The sequence below is a fragment of the Bos grunniens genome, chromosome 18 (genome assembly GCF_055505025.1).
Source record: "Bos grunniens cultivar Pamir isolate PY7600 chromosome 18, Bosgru_T2T1.0, whole genome shotgun sequence".
In the NCBI taxonomy this organism is placed as follows: Eukaryota; Metazoa; Chordata; class Mammalia; order Artiodactyla; family Bovidae; genus Bos; species Bos grunniens.
In genome coordinates, this window is record NC_141182.1 from 9,413,927 (window position 1) to 9,438,673 (window position 24,747).

Below are 24,747 nucleotides of genomic sequence, written 5' to 3' on the forward strand. Positions count from 1 at the left end.
CAGGTTCTACTGGGCATGGGTTCACTTCCAAGCTTACTTATGAGGCTGGTGGCAGGATCCTGTCCTTGAGGCTGCTAGGACCTTACCTCCTTGTTGGCTCTTGGCTGGGGGAAGCCTTCGGTTCCTTGCCATATGGACTTCTCTGTAGATCAGTTCGCAATATGGCATCATGCTTTTCCAGAATGAACAAGAGAGAAGAAACAAAGATCCAAAAGGTCAACAAGACAGAAATCATAGGCTTTAGCAACGTAATCACAGAGGAGGCATCCCACCCCCATTGCTGTATTCTATTAATAAGAAGCAAGTCACTAAGTCCATTCCATACTTAACAGGAGGGGTTACCCAAGAGCATGCATGCAGGATGGCAGGGATCTCTGAAAGTTAGGTACAGCCTACCACACCATCTGTGATTACCTGAATGCAAAATAATGCTTCAAATTACTTATGCTGAGTAAAATTGTCTTTCCAGATAGACTTGCTTGTCTTGAGAAGTCAGGCGCCCCCTTGTACCCGCCTACATACTCTTCATAGCATAAAGCATCCCATTCTGCAAAGCCCAGGATAGCCATCAAGCTTTACTGGTCTAGACATATTAAGTCTCTTTTGATAACTTTCTATCCAGCTGCTTTGATCCATGATGCTAAAGCCAGGAGAGCTGCTAAGTTCTGAGTGATGCAGCATTGCCATGTAGCTGCCATGTCCTTTCTACAAAGTACGTGCTGGCCTTTGAAGTAGTCTCCCTGGAGTGGAAGACTTTCTGCTTTCTCATGATGCAGATTTTGCCTCAGACCCCATTGCAGCTCCTCTTTGGGAATGGCCTTTGGAATCCCACCAAAACAAAACAAAAATCTGCCTCCTTTCTTTAAGATGTGATCACCAGGAAGTATTTATTACCTATGGCTGGCTGGGAGGCATCCCCTTCCTTATTTATTATTCCATTTTCTTCCTAGAACTAAGAGTTTTGATCTCAGCCCTAACCAGAGCCCTAGTATAACAGCTTTATGCTTTGGGCACATAGGCGATAGGAACTGGTATTTAATCATTTCCAAATTTAAGACATGGCAAAGACTACCACCCCCTTCCTGTCTTTCAATAGGGGATTTAAAATGTTAGATTGACTGTCTCGGGGACTGACATCCTAGATTGTCAATCCTGGGATAGTTTTAAATAAAAGTGTATGTATGCGAAAAGAGAATGATCAGGAATCCACCCTGAGGATTGCTGGGTATGTTCATAAATCTCAGATGGAAATATTGAGATCCCAGAGAGTGAGGAAAGGTGCTGGGCTTTGTAGCAGAAATGAAAGAAAGCCTTGAAGTGTAAAGATTGGGGAGGGAGGAGGATAAAGCTTGAGGAATCAGCCTATTAGAAGTTACTTTTTAAAAGTAACTTAAAAAAGCACAAGTCTACGCCATGTGCTAAGTTTCATTATAAGCACTTGAAACATTTAACTCCTAGGAGGAAAGTGTAAGTTGCCCCATTTTACAGATGAGGAAACTGAGGGACAGAGAAATTGAGCACTTGCCCAGTGTCACACAGCTGGTAGGAAGCAGTCCATCTTAAGAACCTATGTCTCTACCATTGCACTTTGCTGCTTCCCAGAACCATCCATCCAGAACAAAGCAGAGGCTGCTCCAGGAATTCCTGTGCAGAGCTGAGGGGTCCCTGTGAAATCAGGCTGCTTGCACAGCAGGGCTTATTCTCTGGGGTTCTGGAGAAATGATTGCTTACCTGAGGCAAAAGTAATTTAAAGTAGGTTGTGCAGAAGAGAGGGTTTGGGAGTGGATGTAGAAGGATGGTCAGTGGTTCCAAAGAGCAGGGCTGTAGGAGGCAGAAAGGAAAGCCAGAAAAAATGGGAAATGAGGATTTAAACTCACCTAGGAATTTCCCCTTAACCAATCAGCTCTACTTTGGGAACTTCCCCGGGTACTACCCTCTCCCACTGGAACCAGATAGCTGGAGTTGTTTAGACTGGGGAATGCAGTGACCCAGGGTGTCTGTGTGAATGTGTGCTTACTCTCACATTTTTGTGTAGTAGATGGTGGCAGGAGGATACTGGGGGGAGGTTAAGTGCAGACAAGGGAAAGGAGGAGGGTCATGTCTTGTCGCACACACATATCTTTGACAGCAAATCGATCTGTCCCCCAAAGAGCCAGGCACATCTGTACATGTGTATTATGTCAGTGGCACCTTTCCGAGACAGGTGCACTTCCGGGGACACAGTCTCTGCCCTTGTGCCAAGAGCAGATTTCTTTTGCCCAGGATTTCAGGTGTATAGGTGATTGATATAAACAAACTGAAAACTTGGTTTAAATCAAGCAATGAGTTTTGCAACACATCTAATGACACAGTCTCTTGTTCCCTTTTCATTTGTAGCAACTGGGGGGAGAGGAAGGCTACTGCTGCTGCTGCTAAGTCGCTTCAGTCGTGTCTGACTATATGTGACCCCATAGATGGCAGCCCACCAGGCTCCCCTGTCCCTGGGATTCTCCAGGCAAGAACACTGGAGTGGGTTGCCATTTCCTTCTCCAATGCATGAAAGTGAAAAGTGAAAGGGAAGTCTCTCAGTCGTGTCCGATTCTTAGTTACCCCATGGACTGGAGCCTACCAGGCTCCTCCATCCATGGGATTTTCCAGGCAAGAGTACTGGAGTGGGGTGCCATTGCCTTCTCCGAGGGAAAGGCTAGTACTATACATTTAAGAGGAAAACCATGGGCATATTTACAGACCCAAGTGCTTACAACAGAATTGGTTTATTAGAAAGTGCTGTCTTCACGTCCCCTGCAAAAATTCAAGGAAGGACCTGGGGATTCAAGGAGGTGGAGGAGCCCTCTCTCATTGCCAGTCCTTCCTGTGCTGTCTGATAAAGGGTGTAGCCAGCAGGCTAGAAGCAACTGCAGGGGAGCAAGGGATATAAATATTCAGTCATGACAGTCCCTAAAGGATAAATGACAGCAGCCTGTGCAACGTGCCTTCTGCTCATTTTGAACTGACTCTTCTCTTCCACACCCGAGCTGACATATTAGTAAATTGATGCCAGGTGATGCTGACATTTTGTAATTATCACTATCTATAATTTTCATCTTATTCCATTGAATATTTTGATCATTTAAAATAGAGTAGCATACCTAATAGTGGTCATTAGTTTAGCTCAAGGGAAAATTCATGGTTTAATAAACTCACTCTAGAAATAACTTACCAAAATTACAATTGGCATGATTACCTTCCTATTTTTTCGTAAAAAAATAAAGCAGACTAATTTTATCCAAGCTGACAGCTTTTCTCTTTCAAACTGGCTCATTGTTCTATTGTTTTCTTAGAGGAAGGAAGGACATCCATAACACAGTAGTAGTAATAAAAAACGCAATAACCGAACACACGAAAACAAGGGTTATGTTTCATCTTACCTTTGGCAGGAGCTGAACACTGTACATTCTCTTATTTTCTGACTCACCATGGACTGGAGCGAGGAGAGCCCTGTGGCTTTGAAACAAGGTCACGTTTGGGGGAGTCGGAGTCAGAACTCTGGCCTGCTTGTCTGAAGGGGCCGCTTTGTGAGGATAGACTGGGCAGGCGGCGGTTCTGGGCTTGACTCCCTTTCTTCCCTCAGTGCCGTTTTTGTTTTAAAGGTATCTTCTGCAGCCCACCTCTAGGTTCTTTTTAGGTATCATTTCTGAATGATAAAAGGGCCAGTTTTAACATGTAGGCAATTATTTTTTAAAAGGTGATGGGTCAGTTTTGACTGTGGCCGGGCAGTGCTGTTGGGCGGCCACAGGGGAGCTTTTCGCCAGTTGGCCGACAGGTGGAAAATTGGAGTATTCCCCGTATTCCTTCAACTCTGGGGAACACAGTCCCCAAGGGGCCTGCCTGTTGTTTCACTTGCTGGCAGTTTGGGGCTTGTGAGTTTATTTAAGGGATTAATGGTTGGAGATTATCTTAGTGGAAGTAAGCAAGGTTAATATACATATTGGCGCCCTGATGGTTGAGGTCATTCTTCATTTATTCATCTAGCTACCCACTCACCCTCACTCATCAAGCATCTGGTCATCCTGTATTCACCTACCTATCCATCCACCCATCGATTAATCCATCCATTTATCCATCCATCCATCCATGCACCAACTCATTTACCCACCTGTTTACCTATAAATCCATTTATCCATTCATGCTTTCATTCATGCTTTCAACGCTCAACTACCCTCCCATCCATAAAGATACTCTTATCCATCCATCCAGCCAGCCACCCATCCTTAAAAAATAATTTAGCAAACATTTATCAAACCTCTAGGCTTTGGTAAAAGAGACACTTAAGTCACAGTTCTGTTCTTAAGGGGCTTATCATATCATACAAGAGTCATAAGCAAAAATTACATAGTAGAATGCTGAGCTCTACTATAGGGAACTGTGCCATGTGGCTGTAGGAATTCTCCAAGAAGGACTGGCTTGCTTTGAATGATCCAAAAATGATGTGCATTTGCAAAGCATAATGTTGCACATGGTAAATATGGGAGTTACTACTGGGTGGGAAAAATGACAACAGGAAATTAGGCAGTGGATGAATGTCCAGGCCCTAAGTTCTCTCTGCATATTGGTTTGCTGTTCAGTAGAACCCCTCATATGCAGGTAGGGACCCTGCCAGGAAGCAGAAAGTATTGGGGTATTGGGGTATTAATGCACCAGGCAGGTGAAGGAAACGGAAGCAAGGCCTCAGAAAGCCAAACAAAGGAACTAGGATTCAGGATGGGCATCTGGTTCTGAATGAAGGGAAACAGAAAAGAATAAACTAATGGAGGGATGAAGAGATACACAAATGAACTACATATATATGTGGATAAATACATCTTAGGTTACAGACCAAATTGCAAACTCATATTCAATCAACATAGACACTGAATATAACTTTGCCTGATGACATCTTTGACCAAAACCAAGCCAATAACAACAACATCAGCTCCATCACAATGCACAGGCAGCAGCCGGCCTTCTCTCTGCTTTGCTCTTGCTGTTGGTGAGCCTGCGGGAATCCTCACAGGCACAAACTGCCTTTCAGCTCCAACTGCCTGGCACTCAGCTCTGCAAAGAGGCCTGGGCGAGGCCTTTATGACTTTCCCAGAGGCCTCTGGTCTCTATTGAAACACAGCAGCTGTTACCAGGGGCAACTCCACTTCCCAAACAAGAACATAGGCTGTGTGGAGCTTTTCCAGGTGCTGTGGGCCCAGCATTGCCAAAAATGCCCGAGACTCACACAGTCTCCTCCCCACCATGAAGCTTAAATAGATTGGAAGCAAAAGCTTGTTGACAACAGGTGTGGCTCAATGTGAGAAAATGTTCCATTTCGTTATTGCAGGGTTGGCACCAAGGGGCATTTCCTGGGGAAGAAATAGGCTTCCAGGAGCATGAGAGATCCATACCCAGAGCAGAAAAGAGCTCACTTCCTCCCTTTCAGGGCCGAAGACCCCACCACTAGATGAGCAGGTGCTCCTCATATGTACAGAGGTTTCCATAGCCAAAGGAAGGCTGGGCAGGGAGGTGTGGGCTTCCCGGCCAGGAAACTCCAACCAACTGACTGACTAGGCTCTTTGTGCTGGTGGGGAAGTGGCTGCATTTTCATTAACTCAGCTAGATTAACTTGCTCGGCAGAATCTGACAAAGCTTGAGACAGAGATTGGGCTCTGAGGGCACAGAGAGGCAACCTCTAGGAGGTGGGGGTCCAGCCGTGAGACTACTTGACAGAAACCCCAAGGACATTAGAGAACTTTGATTCATTTGAAAAATCTGGCTAGTGATTCCTTCTATCCCTGACCTGTCGTAGGGGCAAAAATAAATTCTGCACTGAGCTAAATAGAATTGGTTGCTACGTGATATTCTAATTTCAGTGAGAAAACTGTTCAATTTTCTACTTCTTTGAGATGTCCTCGCCTTCTGATTGTAAGGGGTCATCCATACTAGGGTTTTATATGCAAATTACTAGAGCAACAAGTAAGGATAGAGAGAAACCTAAGAGGCAATGGCAGCTCTCTTATAAGAAACACTAGTAATCAGAGTATTCTTAGTTATTAAGGATTAAGTCCATGGAGGGAAAGAGTTAAATGGATTTAGAAAATTTTTGTTAAATACAGATTTTTTTTCATAATATTATACTTTGTCATAAATTCAATTTGCTTTTTCCTTCTATCTCCTCGGGCTCCACATATACGTTCCCATGGAGCTGTGAGTGTGTATGTGAGGAAGGTAACCATTTTTCACTCATTTCCAAGACCTAGAATCCTATGTATTCGGATCCTAATGTATTAGGGTGGGCAAGGATGGTGCAGGATCAGATTGACCTTGCAAGTTCAGTGGTTTAACAGTACAGACTTCATTTCCTACTCACGCAGCAGTTCTGGGCCAGCTGTTGAGGTCTGAGGGTCTCTTCCATGAGGTCGTTCAGGAACCCAGGCCAATAGGCGGCTCAGCCATTTTCCATGTATCAACATCCCAGTCCACCAGAGTGAGGGACTGTCACAGCTGCTCACAGGGAGGTTTTTATGACCTGCAGCTCAAAGTGGCACACAGCCGCCCCTCATGGTCACATGACCACCTACCTGCAAGGGAGGTTGGGAAATGTAGTCCCGCTGAAAGAAAGGAGCGCTGATTAGGGTGGACAGCTTACGGTCTCCTCCACACACAGCTTTCATCATTGTTGTTTGATCCGCTCACTTACTGGAGGCTTGCTGGGAACACTGCGTTGTGACAGGAGCTGAGGATATAGGGAAGGAAGAAAAAAGTGCTGATGACTAACTGTAAAAGTCATTAATGACAATTTTGATAAGGGCTACACGGGAAAGCTACAGGGCAGCATGACAGCTGGTAACTATCTCTAGGTGAAGGGGAAAGAGGAAGATTTCTGAGAAGTCACCTTTGTGCTGCAGACCGGAAGACAGACAGACAGCCAGGCTACAGCATGAGGAAGAGCATTTTCAGAAGAGGAACAGCAAGTGAAGAGCTCTGAGGCAGAAAAGAAGTTAGAACATTTTAGACCCCTCCCAGAGGGCAGTGGGGGCTTATGAACATTGAATAAGCCATAGATAAGTTTGAATGAAGCAGGAAATATGGGTGGGGATGAGACTGTAGAGGCCTTCATGGGCTGAGTCAGAGAATAAGGGCTTCTTTTTAAGAGCAACGGGGAGCCACTTGTTGGTTTAAGAAAACCTTTGGTATGATTAACTATGGTTTTAAAAAATTTGTTCTGTTTAATGGAGCCAGAGTAAGGAGGCTATTGCAGTCTTTCAGGAGAGTGATGGGGTACTTGGTTTAGGGGGCTGGCAGGGGAGACAGAGAGAAGTGGAATGGGTTGGAGAAGTATGTAGGAAGGAGAAGAGATGGGACTCATGTCTATAACAAGTCAGGAGGCAGCCCTGAGGTCCTAGGTAGGCAGGCTCAGGTTGGCACTTGGGTCATTTGATAGTGAGACAGTTTAGCCATAACCAGTCTATCCTTTCTCTCTCTAGTTTTACCAGTTTCTTGACTTCAGATCTATTTAATAAAAGTCAGCTCTTTAAAATGGATATTTGGTGGAGCTCAAATTCCTCCTCACTCTGCACTTCTGTGGACTTTGATTAGTATTCATGGTAGAGTGGTACACCTGATGTCCTCAGCAGGCAGTTCCAACACCAGTGGGGAGAGGTACAAGATAAATCACTCCAAGTAAATGACTAATTAATCATGCTCTTGATTTTAATAACATATACTGTCTGGCTCAAGATTCAGCTGTCTATAATCTTGCATTCTATTCTAAAATTTTGGTAATCAGTAGAGCCACCCATGGATTCCTAATTGATAATGGCTCTTTCCTTCTTTTAAAACAGTTCAGAATCAAGGCATATTCTCATGACTGTATGAAGAGGAATGAAGGGAGAGTGTGTGTGTGTGTGTGTGTGTGTTTATCTCAAAAAAAAAAATCCTAGATATTTCAGGATAATCTGTGAGACAAATTTGACACTCTCACATTGAAAATGTGTAAACTCATTCTGAAAACATCTGTGGCAGAGGGCTTGCTTGCTATGTATCTGTGCTCCTTCAAATCAGAAAACTGTTATTTTCAAGGGTGGACAAGTATGGTGAATCCTTAGCAGTAAAACATGCCTCACTGGTGCGTGGCCTCCAAAACATGTACATCCATAGTGCTAGGCACCATTTGAAGATTCAAAATTTCAAGTGAGTCATGGCTCCACTTATTTAGAAGAGAGTGCTCCATAAAATATCCCACTCCAGTACTCTTCCCTGGAAAATCCCATGGATGGAGGAGCCTGGTAGGCTGCAGTCCATGGGGTCGCTAAGAGTCAGACACGACTGAGCGACTTCCCTTTCACTTTTCACTTTCATGCATTGGAGAAGGAAATGGCAACCCACTCCAGTGTTCTTGCCTGGAGTATCCCAGGGACGGGGGAGCCTGGTGGGCTTCTGTCTATGGGGTTGCACAGAATCAGACACGACTGAAGCGACTTAGCAGCAGCAGCAGCTCCATAAAATAAAATACAATTCACTTGCAAAGAGTTTATCTCACTTGGCAAAATGAACCCATGGTCTTATTACTAAAGATAGTTCTCCACTGAGCTGGTCTCAGGCTGGGCAAGGTAAGTATCTGGGCCAGGTAAATATTTGAGCAAGGTAAATACCCAGAATTCTTCTGGAAAAAGAGTCCCAAACTTTTAAAATGACTTCGTTGCCCTACTCATTTGTATAGGTGGACATGGCCAATTTACTGGTATCAATATGTACACTGCAAAAAACAAAACTAAAAAGGATATCAGAGCATATACCTTGGCAGGAGGGGCAGGGAGGGGAGTGGGTAAACAGAAAACATGTCCCATTTGACTCATTACATTATTTGAAGGAAATTGCCATTGGGAAGGTGTGATGGGGTGGGGCTGATATCTGATGATGCTAGAAAAAAATACACTGACTGTGTGCAAAGACTTTAATCATATATATATATCTGTGCTATGAGCTTTATCCTGTGAACCAACCAAAAATGTTTTCAGTTCAGTTCAGTCATTCAGTCATGTCCAACTCTTTCCGACCCCATGGACTGCAGCACACCAGGCTTCCGGGAGCTTGCTCAAACTCATGTCCATCAAATCGGTGATGCCATCCAATCGTCTCATCCTCTGTTGTCCCCTTCTCCTCCTGCCTTCAATCTTGCCCAGCATCAGGGTCTTTTCCAATGAGTCAATTCTTAGCATCAAGTGGCCAAAGTATTGGCATTTCAGCTTCAACATCAGTCCTTCCAATCAATATTCAAGACTGATTTCCTTTAGGATTGACTGGTCCCTTGCAGTCCAAGGGACTCTCAAGTGTCTTCTCCAACACCACAGTTCAAAAACATCAATTCTTCAGTGCTAAGCTTTTTTCATAGTCCAACTCTCACATCCATACATGACTACTGGAAAAACTGTAGCTTTGATCAGACAGGCCTTTGTTGGCAAAGTAATGTCTCTGCTTTTTAATATGCTGTCTAGGTTGGTCATAGCTTTTCTTCCAAGGAGCAAGTGTCTTTTAATTTCATGGCTGCAGTCACCATCTGCAGTGATTTTGGAGCCCAAAAAAATAAAGTCTGTCATTGTTTCCATTGTTTCCCCATCTATTTGCCATGAAGTGATGGGACTGGATGCCATGATCTTAGTTTTCTGAATGCTGAGTTTTAAGCCAACTTTTTCACTCTCCTCTTTAAGTTTCATCAAGAGGCTCTTTAGTTCTCCGCTTTCTGCCATAAGGGTGGTGTCATCTGTGTACCTGAGGTTACTGATATTTCTCCCAGCAATCTTGATTCCAGCTTGTGCTTCATCCAGCCTGGCATTTCACATGTACTCTTCATATAAGTTAAATAATCAGGATGACAATATACAACTTTGACGTCCTCCTTTCCCGATTTAGGTGCTACTTATTGAGCAGTTACTATATGTTAGACATATGCATCACCTCACTCAATCCTCAATAATAACCTTAGAAGTAGGAACTATTACATAAATTGGTTAGAGAGATCTGTAGCCCAGAGAGGTTAAGAGGTTTCTACAGGGTTTCATACCCAGTAGGGGAAGCAGGGCCGAATCCTGAGTCAGGCTCCAAGAAGATGACTAGGTCATCATGCCCTTGATTCTAATAACATACATCACCTGGCTTGAGATTGTCTGTCCCCAGTGTTACAGTCTATTCTAGAAATGTGATAAAGCCGCCGATGGATCCTCAACTGATAACAGTTTCTTATCTTTTAGAAAAGTTAGGAGTCAAAGTCTATTCCAGTGACTGTATGGAGGCAACTGGAGGGAGGAGGCGTGTGTGTGTGTGTGTGTGTGTGTGTGTGTGTGTGTGTTAATCTCAAAAGCCATTATTGATGCTTCAGGATAACCTGAAAATTTAAATCTGAAAATCCAAAGCCTGACGTGTAATCCCAGTGTTTAACCTAGGTCACAATAAATAGGAGAATGGGGTAATCTTATTCCCTGAAGCGTTCTGCTGCTACATACAATTCACGAGATATAAAATCTTCTCCAAGATGTACCCCGTTTGAATAATAAGTCAGTGCTCTCTGGAAACTGTACCAGACCAAATACAACCTGGCATATAAAGAGGGAGAAACGCGTGTTCAGGAGATGAGGAAGCTGCATCTAGGAGCCGAGTGTCTCTTTTAGAAAGGGGAGAGGAGAGAGGTGTGTGCTCTGCACACGTCTTCCAGACTTTGTCCCCAAACCCTGCAGCCGCGGCTTGGCCTGAACCAGTCCTCTCCAAGCAGCAGGGCAAGCGCATTGCTGCCCTTTACATCTGCCCACACTTCCAGCAGGCACCTGAGAAACAGCCAAGCCCTCCCAGTGTGAGTCCGAGTGACCCTCGTAAGGAGGACTCTGTTCCCCTCACCAGGTACCACAGCCTCTGCACACACCTGGCCCTCTTGAGCATCACTCTAAGAACCTTCCTCCTCACGTTCACAATCATTCTCTTTAACTCCCAGCTTAGGGAATCAGAATGAATTAGTTCTTTGTGTTATTAACCAGAGGAGCACTTACATTTTCTGACATCTCTAATCTTGGAGCTCAGGGAATAGCACAGAGAATTTGCATGAAATTACCCCTCATTCTATCTATAGGCTTAGCTGCCAGCATTTGCAAATTTGGCAGAAGCCAGCAGATCTCACAGTTAATGTCTTCCTTTCCTGCCAGGCTCTTCAGAACGGGGTACATTAGAGGGCCACGTGACAAAGAGCAGGATGGATCCTGGGATGTGGAGCCCAGGTGATGCTATTTGCATCCAATTAAAGAAGTAAGAATCGGTGGCATTACTCACATACACGGCTCTTAATGCCTTGTGGCTCATTAAGCCTTTGGATCAGCTTTCCTGGAGGATATTGACGAGGATACGGGCAGGGCTAGGGCACAGACAGAGGTGCGCTTCCAGGTCAAATCCCCCTCCAGGATGTCAATTGTGTGTTTCCTTTTAGGAATTGCCTCTGGGTTATAAAGGAGGTTTCTTTTGTGGCTTCCATCTTTTCTCTTAACCTCCATAGAGCTAAGGAGCTCAGGTTGCATTCAGGCTGAGCTCCACATTCAGCCAGCTCCCTCTCGTCTTGGGGATTTTACACCCCACCCCACCCTCAGGGTGTCTGGAGGCGGGTGGTGCTGGGAGGCAAGTATTGGTCTTTCAGCTTCTGTGTGGTTGGGTTGTTCACAGGAATTAGAGAGGTCACAAAATGCCTCTCTGGTTAATTACACAAAGAGCTCATTCAGTCTGATTCCTTGATGTGGGAGTTAATGACCCCAATTGTGAACTCAGGAGGGATGGTCTTCTTGGGGTGAAGCTGGAGGATGGAGAGGCTGTTGCACCTTGTGAGGAGATAGAACTCAGCTTTAAGGATCGCCCTGCAGTGTATCAAGGAGGCATCCTGAGAATGGATGGTCTAGGCTTGGTGAGGGTAGCTTTGACAGGACACTTCACCTCCCCAGTGCTCAGTGTTTTGTTTTTTAATTTATAACGAGGAAGCTAAGCAAGAGAAATTGTTCCAAAGGGCATTCTGAGTGGCACAAAGATGGGGGCAACCAGAAGTTCCAGTGGGCAGGACACCCACCCTGATCTACCATAGCTGTCCACTCTTTGTTTTAATCAAGAGAGTGTCAAATAAAATTTTATTAGAAAAATCGAGTTTTGTTGAGCAAAGTCTACCAGGCTAATTCTTCCCATTCTAAGTCTTAGGCCCTCTCCAGGCCAGTCGTCAGATTCTGAGAGCCTCCATACCTCAGGTCCCCATCAGGCTTCGCGTCTGACCAGTCTGCCCAGACAGCGTGGTCCTGTCTGTGGATAAGCACGGTGAGCCTGCTCCTGGCGGGACTCAGGGTGATGAGGCAACAGATAGGAGTTTCCCAGTCTCGGCAACCAGTGCCTCAGAACAGCGTCTACTTCTGCTTAAGGGAATTATTCCTCCTTTAGCTACTGCTCATTGCACCATGAAGGGTTGCTTCTTCATCAAATCATTTCAGAAGTTCTAGATGGGTGCTGACTTACTGACAGTGGAGTTTAAAATTATATTTCCCACGTACCCACACACACATACACACCTTAGAAAATACTTTGGGAGAATACAGCATGTCTAATTATGCTGAATACTTTAGATGAGCATTTCTCAAACAGGACTTCTTGACATGTCAATAGGCTCACAAAAAGATTGTTTGATCAAGTAAGTGAGGGCAAAGCACAGACTGTTCTTTGTGGCAGACAGGGTGGCCCCCACAATTTCTGTCCCTAATGTTCCCAGCCAGCAAAAGTCCATTTTTTGAGTGTAGGGAAGGAGCTGTGACTTGGTTCTAGCCAACAGAATATTGAAAGGAGATGGGGTGTCATTTCTGTAATAACATTTAGCAGACTGGGGAGACCCTCCGTGCTGGCTTTAAAGGAGTAAACTGCCATGTTGGAAGAGAGCCTGTGAAGAGGGAAAGGGCCTGTGGGCAGCCCCCAGGTGCCAAGAACAGCTCCCAGCCAGTGGCCGGCAAGAACACAGAGACTTGGTTCTACCACCTGAGGAGATAAATTCTGCCTGCACCCTGAGTGGTGGTGGTGGTGGGGGGTGTCTGAAAGTGAGTCCCTCCCTAGGTGAGCATCTGATAGGCCTGTAGCCCCAGCTGATGACTGGATGGCACCCTGGTGAGACCTTGAAGCAGAGACCCCTCTGAGGTGTGACTAGACTCCTGAGCCCGGAAGCTACAAGATAATGAATGTGTGTGCTTAAGCGGCTAAGTCTGTGATAATCTGTTACACAGCCGTAGAAAACCAGTACAGTGTCCTCGGATGTTTACGAATAACATTTGCAAAATAAAACATTTAAGAGGTAATGGAAAAAAGAAATATATTGAACTATTTAACATGCCTTTCCCATATCATTAAGAACTGTCTCCTCTTTTTCCTTCCCACAAAATACATCGGAACTCCTTACAGAGATCTGGTATATTATAGAACAAAGTTTAGGAGAGCAATTCTTAAACATTTTCATCTCAAGACCCCTTTATGCTTATAAAAAGAATTGACTATAAACCTTTTGTTTATGAGGACTTTATCTATTGATAATAACCATATTTGAAATTAAAACTGAGAAAGTTTTATGTACTAATTTATTTTAAAATAATGACAAGCCCATCACATGCTAGTATAGATAACGTATTTTGTTTGTGTGAAAAAAAAAAATGTATATATGCCCAAACAAAACAAAGCAAAAAAGTATTAAAGAGAGCAGCATTGTTTTGCATTTTTGCAAGTCTCTTTATTGAATGCCTCGGTAGGAGTCAGCTATGTTCTCATATCTGTTTCAGTTCAGTTTGTTGTGATACGTTGTTTGGTTGAAGAAAGTAAAGAAAATCCTGCCTCACACAGATTTAGTTGAAAAAGGTAGGAGTATTTTAATTGTCATTTTAGAGAACTGAGGGTATTCTTTGATGCTCAAGAAGAACTAGTTTCCTTAAAGGCTATTTCTAATGTGGAATCTGAAAACCTAATGTGGAATCTGAACTTTTCATAAACTGTACATTTGTGAGAGAAAAAGTGTAAAAACAGCAAATAATATATTAGAACTGTTATAACAACAGTTCCCACCTTATATCACAACTGAAAGTATTTTTAGGGACCCCTGGGGATCCTCAGACCACACTTTGACAACCATTGATTTAGGAAATACTCTGATAGCTCAGTTGGTAAAGAATCCGCTTGCAATGCAGGAGACCCTGGTTCGACTCCTGGGTCAGGAAGATCCCCTGGAGAAGGGATAGGCTACCCAGTATTTCTGGGCTTCCCCGATGGCTACAGCTGGTAAAGAATCTGCCTGCAATGAGGGAGACCTGGGTTCGATTCCTGGGTTGGGAAGATCTCCTAGAGAAGGGAACAGCTACCCACTCCAGTATTCTGGCCTGGAGAATTCCATGGACTGTATAATCCAGGGGGTTGCAAAGAGTCAGACAGGACCGAGAGACTTTCACTTTCACTCCAGTAACGAAATAAGGGGCCTAGACTCATCTTAACTGATTCATCAATTACATATTGATTACCTTTTATACAAGATACTGAAACAAGTACTAGAAAGATAGAGAGAAAAATAATGTGTGGGTGCCTTTTCAATGAATGGGAGCAGAGAAAACTAATCAAAGAACTATAGGTTAACAAAAAGCAAAAAGTAACAAATGCTCCATAACTAAAGGTCGGGGGGAGGGAGAGAGAAGAGAGTGCAGATGATTTATTTTGGTAAGTGGTCAATGTCAAGAGGTGTTTCAGATGTGAGATTTCAGGAAATGACTGGTGGTTGGTTAGTTCTGAATAGTCAGGGTTTGGAGAGCTGTGATGAGAAGCAAGAGATCAGGAAACTCAGATGGACCAGTCTATGAAAGGCCTTGAATGCCATGTGAGGAGTTGGTTCTTTATTCTGTAAGGACCTCATGTGAATCGGTGAAGAGAGTTAACTGGGGACAACGTGAGGATGGTGGTATGTGATTGGAATTGCCAAGGTGCAGCAAGCCCACGTGCTAGAGGCTGAATCTTCAAGGCTTGGGGGCTGCAGAGAGGACGGCAGCAGAGGAGGAGAACAGTCAATGGAGAGTTGAGAACACTCTTCCCCCTCATCGGATGACCTAATAATTCCCTACCAGGGAAGTAATCATCTTCTCAAAGGGAAAAGGAGAAATTTCACATGAGGAGGCTTTGATTAATACAAGGAAAGAGTCAATCTAGTTTGATAATAGGCAGTACCTTGCAAGAGCCACATAGCGGGAGTGAGAACAGAGAGGAGAGAGAAATGAAAGTGAATAGATTTTTGGACCCCTTAAGTGGCACCAAACCGTGGTAGCAAGTGTCCACTGTAATTGCAGCCCTTTAAAGGGGATCCAGCCCTTCCCAAGAATCCAATCAGAGCCCTATTCTGAACAGTGGCCGTGTGCTTTGTGCGAGTTCTCTCATTAACCCCTCACAATAACCCCTCGAGAAGGCAGTGCTATAGGTCCAGTTTGCAGCCAGGGAAACTAAGCAGAGAGAAGCTAACAAGAAGCAGAGTCGGGATTTGAACTCAAGGCTGCCTGATTCCAGCCCAGTTTCTTAAAATCTCCTTCAGACCACTGCCTAAGCCTTCAGTATCCGCCATCTACCTCCACTGCCCGCCTACTTGTGTTGTTTGGCCTCCTGCTCTTGACCTTTGTTTCCCTTTGACACTCAGCACCTGCTCTAGCTTGAAGGACCTCCTTGCTCTGAGGTCTTGTTTCGACCTTTTTCTCAGTTTTAGTTTTCTTTACACGAGCCATTCAGCTCCGAGCTTTCCTCAGTCCCTTGACTTCTTATACTCACCACCTGAGATGAGAGACGATCCCGCCACCTTCCTTCCTGGAGCCGCAGGACGCCGATGGGCAGGCTGGCCTGTGTGCCCTTTGCAACATGGAAACCATCCCTTACTCACCCAACCATCACTCATTTATTCAACACCTATTCTCACATGCTTGGGAAATACAAAGTAAAAAGATACTAGACTACCAAATTATATTTTCAGAATCCAATAAAGTCGTAGATCTACTACCCAGAAAAGTGTGTGCGTGTGTGCATGTGCTCATTTGTCCAAGTTCCGTTTATAAGCACATCTGGAAGTTTCTGCACTCGCTACGGACCATTCATAAATTCTCTCAAGCCCTTGACTCCAGGATTAAGAGCCCTAACGCTCTCACTAGGCTGTGACACCACTGAGACAAACCCTGTGCCTTTTACTCCACTGTACCGAGTAGCAGGCACCCAGGCCGATACTTGCAGACCTTCAGTCAGCGTGAGTTGAACTGAACTGGTTGTGTGACCCCATTGTAAGGAGTCCTTTATTTGCTTCTTATGCTCCTCCTATCTTTTCATACCCAAGAGAAGAAATGTATACCTCTACTAGTCCAATAACCATTCATTTTGAAATCATCACCCAATGCCTGACTAAACACGGGCCGTGTGACATCATTCCAGACTATAAAGCACCAAGTGCTAATTGATTTGTAAGGAAGTCCACGTGTAGTGCATGGCTCACTCCCAAGGGCTCCCAAGGGCTCCCAAGGGAGGAACGACAGCAGTGGACATTCATGTCAGGAAATCATTCTTGTTTGCCCGTGAGGGACAGGGTGCAGTTCTGGCCAGGAAGCCGTCTTGACTTTGGATCTGAAGCTGCCCCTGATGGAGTTATTCACAGATGGCTAAGTTAAATGCAGCCTTCATAGCACTAAGGCATTTTAGCAGCAGCTAAGCAAGTGGCCCATGAAATGGAGGCGCCAGAAGCCTCTGGAAGCATTGCCAATGCATCACCCAGTGAAGCCGTTGTGTCTCTTCTTGGTAATGAGCGTTTCCAAGGGCAATGTGGGGGATTTCCATCAACCTGTGAGAAGGCAGGGTGTGTGGGCATTGTGGCTCACAATGGGGAGTACAAACAGGCAATAAAAAGCAGGGGAAAAACTGGGGCCAGAAGCCAAGAAGACACACTCTGTGGAAAAGAGGGGGAGAAGAAAGAAGCCCCACCCCTCCTGTCCAAATGAAAAAGCATTTAATTGAATGTTCTTCATAGAGGTGAAAAAGTACCCTGTGGAGTTCCCAGTGTTTCATTATCCAATTGAATTTGGTACCTCAGGTTTCAAAGACCATTCTCCTGAATGATTATTCTTATTTCCATGTCAGTCTGCCCTGTGCGCAGTGAACCCCTACTGGGCCGCATCATTTAAAAGTCAAAACCCTGAAAAGTATTTTTATGCCCAATATAGTAACAGAGCCGAGTCTGGCATCACTCATTTTATTCTCCACAGCCTCCTTCCTCTTGTCTCTCATGTAGATTTCTGTGCTGCGGAGGATGCTTAGAATCAACAGGGCTGCTCCCCAAACCCTTTCTTAATTCAGTGAATGGCCTCAGAGGGAAAGAGATTAGAAGGCTTAGAGACGGCGGCGTCACAGGGCACCCATTTAAGCAGAAGATGGGCCTCTCAGAGTGGTTCCGCTTGAAGCTTTAAAAAAAAAAAAAAAATAGGGACAGCCTGGGGCAGTGCTGAGCGTTAGTCAGTCTATCAGGAGACACCAGGCCTTCCCCGAGTTGAAATAGCCCAGATAAAACTGTCTGCAAAAGCTCCTTTAGTGAGGGGAGCCTTTATGGGGAGAATCTGGGGAGGGAACCAGGGTCTAGACCCTCCAAGCAGCTCACCAGTTCCCTGAAATAATCCTCTTCATTGTTCTTGAGAACAAAGTTGATCAGGCTGAAACCACTTAAACATCAAAGAGATTATTTTTTTTTCTCCCTGGAGACAGAAATCTAGGGGTGGGGTAAAGAATCATTTCAAATATTTCCCTTCAGAGACACGGGCAGGCTGATACACAACATAAAATAATTGTTTGGAAGTTTCCCATCTGACCCGTGTAGCACCCAGCACACTCTGTTAATTTAGAAAAATATTTGATGATACTGAACCCAGACCCGTTTTCTCAAACAGAGGCTTAATTTCTCTTGGACTGAAATGAATAGTTATGTTGTCATACCTTAGCCAAACACCCTATAAATATAATACCCGTTCAGCTTTAATATTTCAAAAGCTATAGTTTTCATTTCAAGCTGTTATGATATTTTTATCTCTGAAGTTGTAGAATAATTTAAACCAATTTTTCCTACTTTACTTCCTTCGAGGTTGATTCTTCTGCCTGAATTCCTCCATCACAGAACATGTAAACTCCCTCTTACCTTCCGCACTGGCAGAAAAGCAATTTGTTTCCAAGATGCAGGACTGAAAAAATGGCTGCAAAATAGTCTAGGAAAGCTGTTATGCTGATTCCACCCAGCGCTCGGCATTCTCTGCCTCATTCTCCGGGTAAACCAGCACTGGTCTCAGATCTGAGGAAATAACACTCTTTCTGCATTTCCTTAGCAGTCTCTCCCGGTGTCTCCTGTCTCCAACAGGACTTTGCCAACCCCTTTGCCAGCATGGCATAGCCAGCTGGGTGGGGAGGAGGCCTCTTGTCTGTAGTTAGCCACCCCAGGTCTCTGCCCGGCAGTTTTAGCTTCTGACCTGCCTGCCCTAGTTCATAGGCAATTGTCCCCGTGGACTGGACATTAAGGGAATGTGCCAACACCAGCCTCAGTGGGTCTCCTCGTCTGGTTAACCTGGAGGCTGTGTTCTTCATCTCAGCAACCTACGCTGAGGAGAGAGAGAGCGGTGAGAAACTGAATAGGCCGCTTAGGTGACGAGTTAGAGTCAGTCTGGGCCTCGAGGGATCAGGGGACCTCAAGGTGGCGTCCCCACCTAGTAACAGCGACTACCATTTTTTGAGGCTACTTGCACAGGATACTCACCTGCATCGTTTTACCAAATGCTTGCACCAACCCTATAGTACGTGAATCATGTTCTGTCATCCCCGTTTTACTGATGAGGTTTAGGCAGCTTGAACACCTCACCCAGTGTCGTAGAATGGTACATAACGGAACAGAGCTCTGCACCCAAGCAGGTTATCTGTAAGCCCTTTACCCTTAACCACCATGCTACCGACCCTTCCTCACCAGTGTCCACCTCCGGGTTGCTGATCCCCACTCCAAATGCCCACCAAGAGAAAAACAACAGCTATGGTCACGAACTGACCCCTCTTGGCCAGGTTCCAGCGTGGCAACCCACTCCAGTGTTCTTGCTTGGAGAATCCCAGTGACGGGGGAGCCTGGTGGGCTGCTGTCCATGGGGTCGCACAGAGTCGAACACGACTGAAGCGACTTATAGCAGCAGCAGCAGCAGCAGCGTGGATCCCAGTCTCCATCTCTTATAGATTTCAAGGGCATCCAGACAGATAGTGTCCCTGTTCACTTAACATAGTGAACAGAATTTGTCACCATTCATTTATATGGGTTGATTTTTTTCATTCCACAAGCCTTGATTGTGTCTGTTCCTCAAAAATATTTCTGGGCCCTGGGGTACAACTCAGTGAGCAACATAGACTCGCCTATTGCCCTCTTGCATCCTACAGCCTTTTGACTGCTTCCTCTGGGTCAGGTTCCTTACATACATTGATTATGTCTGGCAGAGATTATTATTTAATCCCTGACAGGCATTTTACAAACAGGAAACAAGAGTTCTGCAAGGTGGAATGACTGGCCCGAAGTAATAGAGCACATAAGCAGCAAAGGCAGGTGAGCTCAGCTCTCTGACTAGAGAGACTCCTAGTCTCTGCCATGTGGATTTGTAGAGTGAGTGCTTGGGTTCCTGGAGGTACCAAGGCTTACTTAGAACCCTTTCTCCAGTTGCTGCCCATCTCTTCATTTTAGAAGCACCTTAGATACCTCCCCAGGGCACAAATCTAAATAACCCAATGCCATTTGTTATTTTATTGAACAACCAGATACTGAGTCCCTACTGTGGGCCAGGCAGCCCTCTAGGAAAGTGATTTAACAGGGAAAGACAGACATGGTCCCCACTGTCACGGAGTTTACATACATATATTCTAAAGATGCATTTTTTTTCCATGTGTATTCTTCTGAGGAATTATCATTTCAGTACATACTTTTGACTGTTAGTATAAATTTGTGATTTTTGGCTTATAGGAATTCCACCCTTGAGGCCAGGGATGACATTAATATACTTACCTGGTTCAATCAGGATGGACAGTGGCCCTAGTGACCACAGAGTGTTCCTGGAGCTTCCTGGCTGTGACAAATATTAACTCTTTAATGGCTGAATTATCAGGAGGTCCTGCAGAATCCCTGAGAAAGCCTGGTGCATTAGGGCAGGGGAACACAGGGTTTTGGAGCAGCTGCTTTTCCCGAGAGGCACAAAAATACTGCCATGTTTCTACAGTGGCTGTGTCTGTGCATACTGACTGAACGGCAGCCCTGCTCATATCACAGAGGGGAGTTTGCCCTTTCCAACTGGACTGAATGCCCATCAAGAGCAGGGATCCTGACATCTTTTGCTTCCTCCAAATGAGCCTGGCACAGTGTTCATTGATCTGATTGCTCCATGACCGTGTGTTTGGCAGAAGTAACTTCTCATTGTCGCACAATTTGACCTCAAAGTTGAGCTGTCCAGATGAGATAAGGTTCCAGTTTTTGTATTGTAATAGTTCTTAATAGTTATTCTTATAAATTTCTCTTCCACTATGGGAAAGAAGGATGACTTTTCAGTTGCTTTTACATCAGGTTTGCCATTTACAGTGTGTTACAAGTGTGGTTTGGTAGAACCCAGCTTTTGCAGCCTCATACAGTCCACAGCTCAATTGTGCTCATTTGCAAGTCCAAGAGACAGTTGAAGAACAAGTTTGGAGCAGGACAGCAGTGGCCACAGAAGGGACATTACCTCCATATGTGGCCAGCCCAGAGCCCTCGATCAAAGGTAGCCGATAGGGGACACTTGCTTTCCCAGCAGCCCCCCACCCATTTCAGGAGCAGGCATCACTAATCCCTGACTGCACTTGAACTCCTCAATACCTCGGAAGATTTTTCATCACATCACGTAGGTGGATCTGAACTAGCTGTAGACATAAAACCTATCACCATTCCACATGCAGGCTGACTTTCTACTAGAAAACAGAGACCTCCACTACACCACGCAAAGAGATGCTGGAAATTATTTACATTTTTAGGAAAAAAAATTAGATTCAAGTTCATGTAGTAAAAATTTAATTTTTAAAATGTATCTGCCATTTGGGTGAGCATCCAGTGAATGATGGTAAGATTTTCAAGAGCTCCCGTGGTGCTGTGTGTGTGTGTGTGTGTGTGTGTGTTACCCTGTGGTAGGATTCTTAAATCTGATGTTTAAAAAAATAGAAAGAGATCACAGCCTTCTGAGAAGTGTGTCCTTCTGGCTGGTTTGTGCATGCTTTATTAAGAGCAAAGCTCAGGTGCATGCAGTGGGCATCATCATCGGTCCAGATTTAAGATATCAATGAGCCTTGGCAAAGTAATCAGACACTTTCTCCCTCAGGTAGCTCTGAGCTGAAAAAGCTTTCTCTGATGACTAAGGAAGGAGGAAAATCAAATGCAGACTCAATGTCTTGATCTGGAACCATGAAAGAAAAGAGGCTGGCATTTATTGACTATCCACTGGATGCCAGGTTATTCTTATAGCACCACTTCATTGAATGTGAATAACAACCCCATGGAGTGGTATTATCATCCCCATTTTACAAATCTGGAAAACAAGAGCATCAAAGCATTTGAGTAGGAGTCACACAACCAGTAAGCTAATATTGGAACTCAGGTCTGCCTGATTTCAAAGCTCTTTCCACAGTACCTAAAATATTCATGCACCAGATGAAAGCATCTTTTTTTTTTTTCCCCTGGACTGTTTCTTAAATTTGTAGCTCTGCTTTCAATACAGTGTTTCTTGAAATGTGATGATGTGATTATATTTCTGGCTATTACTCCCCAGCCATCATTTCAAAGGGAACTGACGTGCGAGGCTGAAGGGATAATGGTGGGGTGAGCCATAAATGCAGGTCAACCTTTCTAATGTGGGCTGGGTAATGTCTGAATTACTCAGCACTGTTTTTAGAAGTCGCTTCCCCACTCCAGGACAGCGGTTATAAGCACAGATGTCCACAGGGGCCAGGCAGTTCCTGTAAACAAGTGCTGTAGACTGGCCTGTGGCAGGAGGTCAGTGGCGGGGCTAAGGGCTGGGCTGCGCTGGGAAGCACACCTCAGCTAGAGTGGGGGTCTTTACTCCATTAGGATGACTGCCAGGTTTGGCAAGGAGACCATGATCAGCTCCAGCACGGCCATTGGAAGAAAGCTTAATGAAGGGGCTATTTACAACGGTGTGGGCAGAGAACTACATCCCCCAAAGTCACTCTCCTTCCTCCCTCTCATCTCCTACTAGCTCTCCCCATTTGAGATTTGGAGGAAGAACAGAAGACACAGCCTGGGGAGTCAGAAAAATGTCCAAGATCAGCCAGTCTTAGGGCCACATATATATTAACTTACACTTTGAGTGTTTATAGATGTGGCTGTGTTTTACTTTCTTTCCCTTCTTAACTATGGTTTACTGTTGGAGAAAAGCTGGCCATTAGGCAAGGAACCACGATGACTGAACCTGTTTTCTTTTGGGTGACTGGTTATCAGACTTCCTTCCGGGTTATTTTTAAATCTGATGTGTGTAAAACAGATAAAAACAGATGAATAAGGAAACCAGCTGACTGAGTGCTTAAAACATATATATGGCTGAACCCCTTCGCTGCTCACCTGAATCTATCACAATATTGCTAATAGGCTATACCTCAATACAAAATAAAAAGTTAAAAAAATAAAAACAGCTCTATTTACTGGTCACTTGTAGAGACTGGAGTCTTCCCTTCTGTATGTCTGAGGGATGTATAGCTCTCAAGGTCTGTCAGCGTTTTGGTGACTCGCGCCTGTTGCATTGCTGTGGCTGTGGACTGCTGGAAGGGTGTGCGTATCACTCAGTAGTTTTTGTTATTGTTTATTTTTTGTTTGTTTTTGCATTCCTCACATCTGTGTTTTTGAGAGCATCAGGTACGATTTCCATGGAGACATGCTCAGGAAGTGTTTCCCTCTCTCATTTATGCTCTTCTCCCTCTTCCTCCTCAGGAGCAGCAGCGTAGCTACGCATTTGCCACATGCCTGGCGCCCTGCTAAGTGCTTAAGTGGATCTTCCTATTTAACATCGACAGTAACCCTTGGAGGGGAGCGCAGTTCCGAGTCTCATTTTGCAGATGAAGAAACTGAGGCCCAGAGAGCTGAAGTAATTTGCCCAAGGAAGCTGAGTGATTTAGGGCTTGGCAGAGGTGGGATTCCAATCCAGGCAGTCTGCCCCCAGAGTTCCCCCTTAAACCACTAAACCTCACACCTCTTATAATTGTTCAAACCCAGCAATTCCACTCAGAGAACAGTAGATAAACACGGAGCTAAAAGGCAAGTCAATAATTTCCCCTCCCTTGCATTGCAGTTCTTCTCAGTGTCTTAAAGAGCACTGGGTGAATAAAGCTAGATGGTAGTCAAAGGAAGTCTAATACATGGGTTTGTTGTTGTTGTATGATTCAGTTGCTTATACATAATTCATTTGTAAATTGATACTAAATGAAAGTTGGTCTTGAAATATTGTATACAGCCCAAATTAGGAGCTTGGCACCAAATCCCCTCTTGGACCACAAATCATTTACTCTTGCCAAATTAGAGTCCAGAGTAATTTACCATAAGATGGGCTTTTAACCCTAATATCTAGACATACTCAGCAGTTTGCTATGAAAGCTCATTAGCTGCTAGAAACAACTCTCCTTAAGGGAATGCTGTCAGGGTAAACACATCACTTTAGCTTTTTTCCCCCTACATTACTAATCCCACCTTGTAATAAAGGAAAAATAGATGGAAAACTCTTGTTTAGTATTAATTCATTTGGACCCATTTATTTCCATCAGTGCTTCTGAGAGAGTCAGTTCAGTTCATTTTCCCATGCTCAGTCTCTGGTGTACTATCGGATTTTTTTATTTCCATAATTAATAGAGACATTTTTCAAATAGAAAAAACTGTTTTTGTGCTTTTTGGGGAAAAAAAAAACATGGTGACTACTGAATATGTTTTTCCAAATGGAGTGTCAACCTTTCATTTCCATCATATGTCTCTATTTCTTCATGCTATGGATTTTGACTTTATGGCAGCTCACTACCAGGCTTGTAGCTGTCAGATCTGGACAATTTACTAGCTCCTAAAAGGAACAGTGAAACTGCTGCATTATCGTGATGCGCTGTTGCAGGCAAAGAGCATCTATTTTCTAAGCAGATGTTTACTGAGGACCTTCTTACTGCACACAAAATTCCATCTTGTTTTAGTGGGTATGGTTGGTGTCACTGTGATAAAAAAGGTGGGCAGACTCTGGTTGATCATTAAATATTTGTGCATATTTGTCTGTCTTGTCAATAAGGTGAAGTTTGCTTGTCTAAACCTTGATTTTCATTTATTTGTTTATTTGGGGTTAATTAAATTTGAGAGCATGCCAAAAATCCTTCACCATTGCTCAATAAATATTTTAGGCAACTTTATTGGAAGCCCTTCATTATTGAGTGAGTAAATGGAGTCTCACTCAGTGGACTCAGGTTCTTCTAAAACTCTGTGATTTTCTTGTATCAAGACCTAGTTAAATGGATTTCTCAGCCAACTTGAGATAAAATGGTAGCTATTCACTTCTAAAACTCTTCACTTCACCCTTCCTTCAGTGAAGAGATCCCAAAATGATCCTTGAAACAAATCAGAGTTCTTAACTTGAG

General features: G+C 44.3%; 1 protein-coding gene and 1 pseudogene across 3 annotated transcripts in view; both read left to right on the forward strand.

The window, feature by feature from the left end:
- The window catches only part of LOC147353006 (homeobox protein OTX2 pseudogene), a 39,890-nt pseudogene extending 17,114 nt beyond the window's left edge, over positions 1-22,776 (forward strand). Inside the window, exon 1 of the transcript XR_015145302.1 lies at positions 1-22,776. This exon is cut by the window's left edge and continues 17,114 nt beyond it. The product of XR_015145302.1 is annotated as a homeobox protein OTX2 pseudogene (transcript).
- Positions 1-24,747, forward strand: part of CDH13 (cadherin 13) — a 1,010,942-nt gene that overhangs the window by 136,755 nt on the left and 849,440 nt on the right. The window lies entirely within an intron of this gene.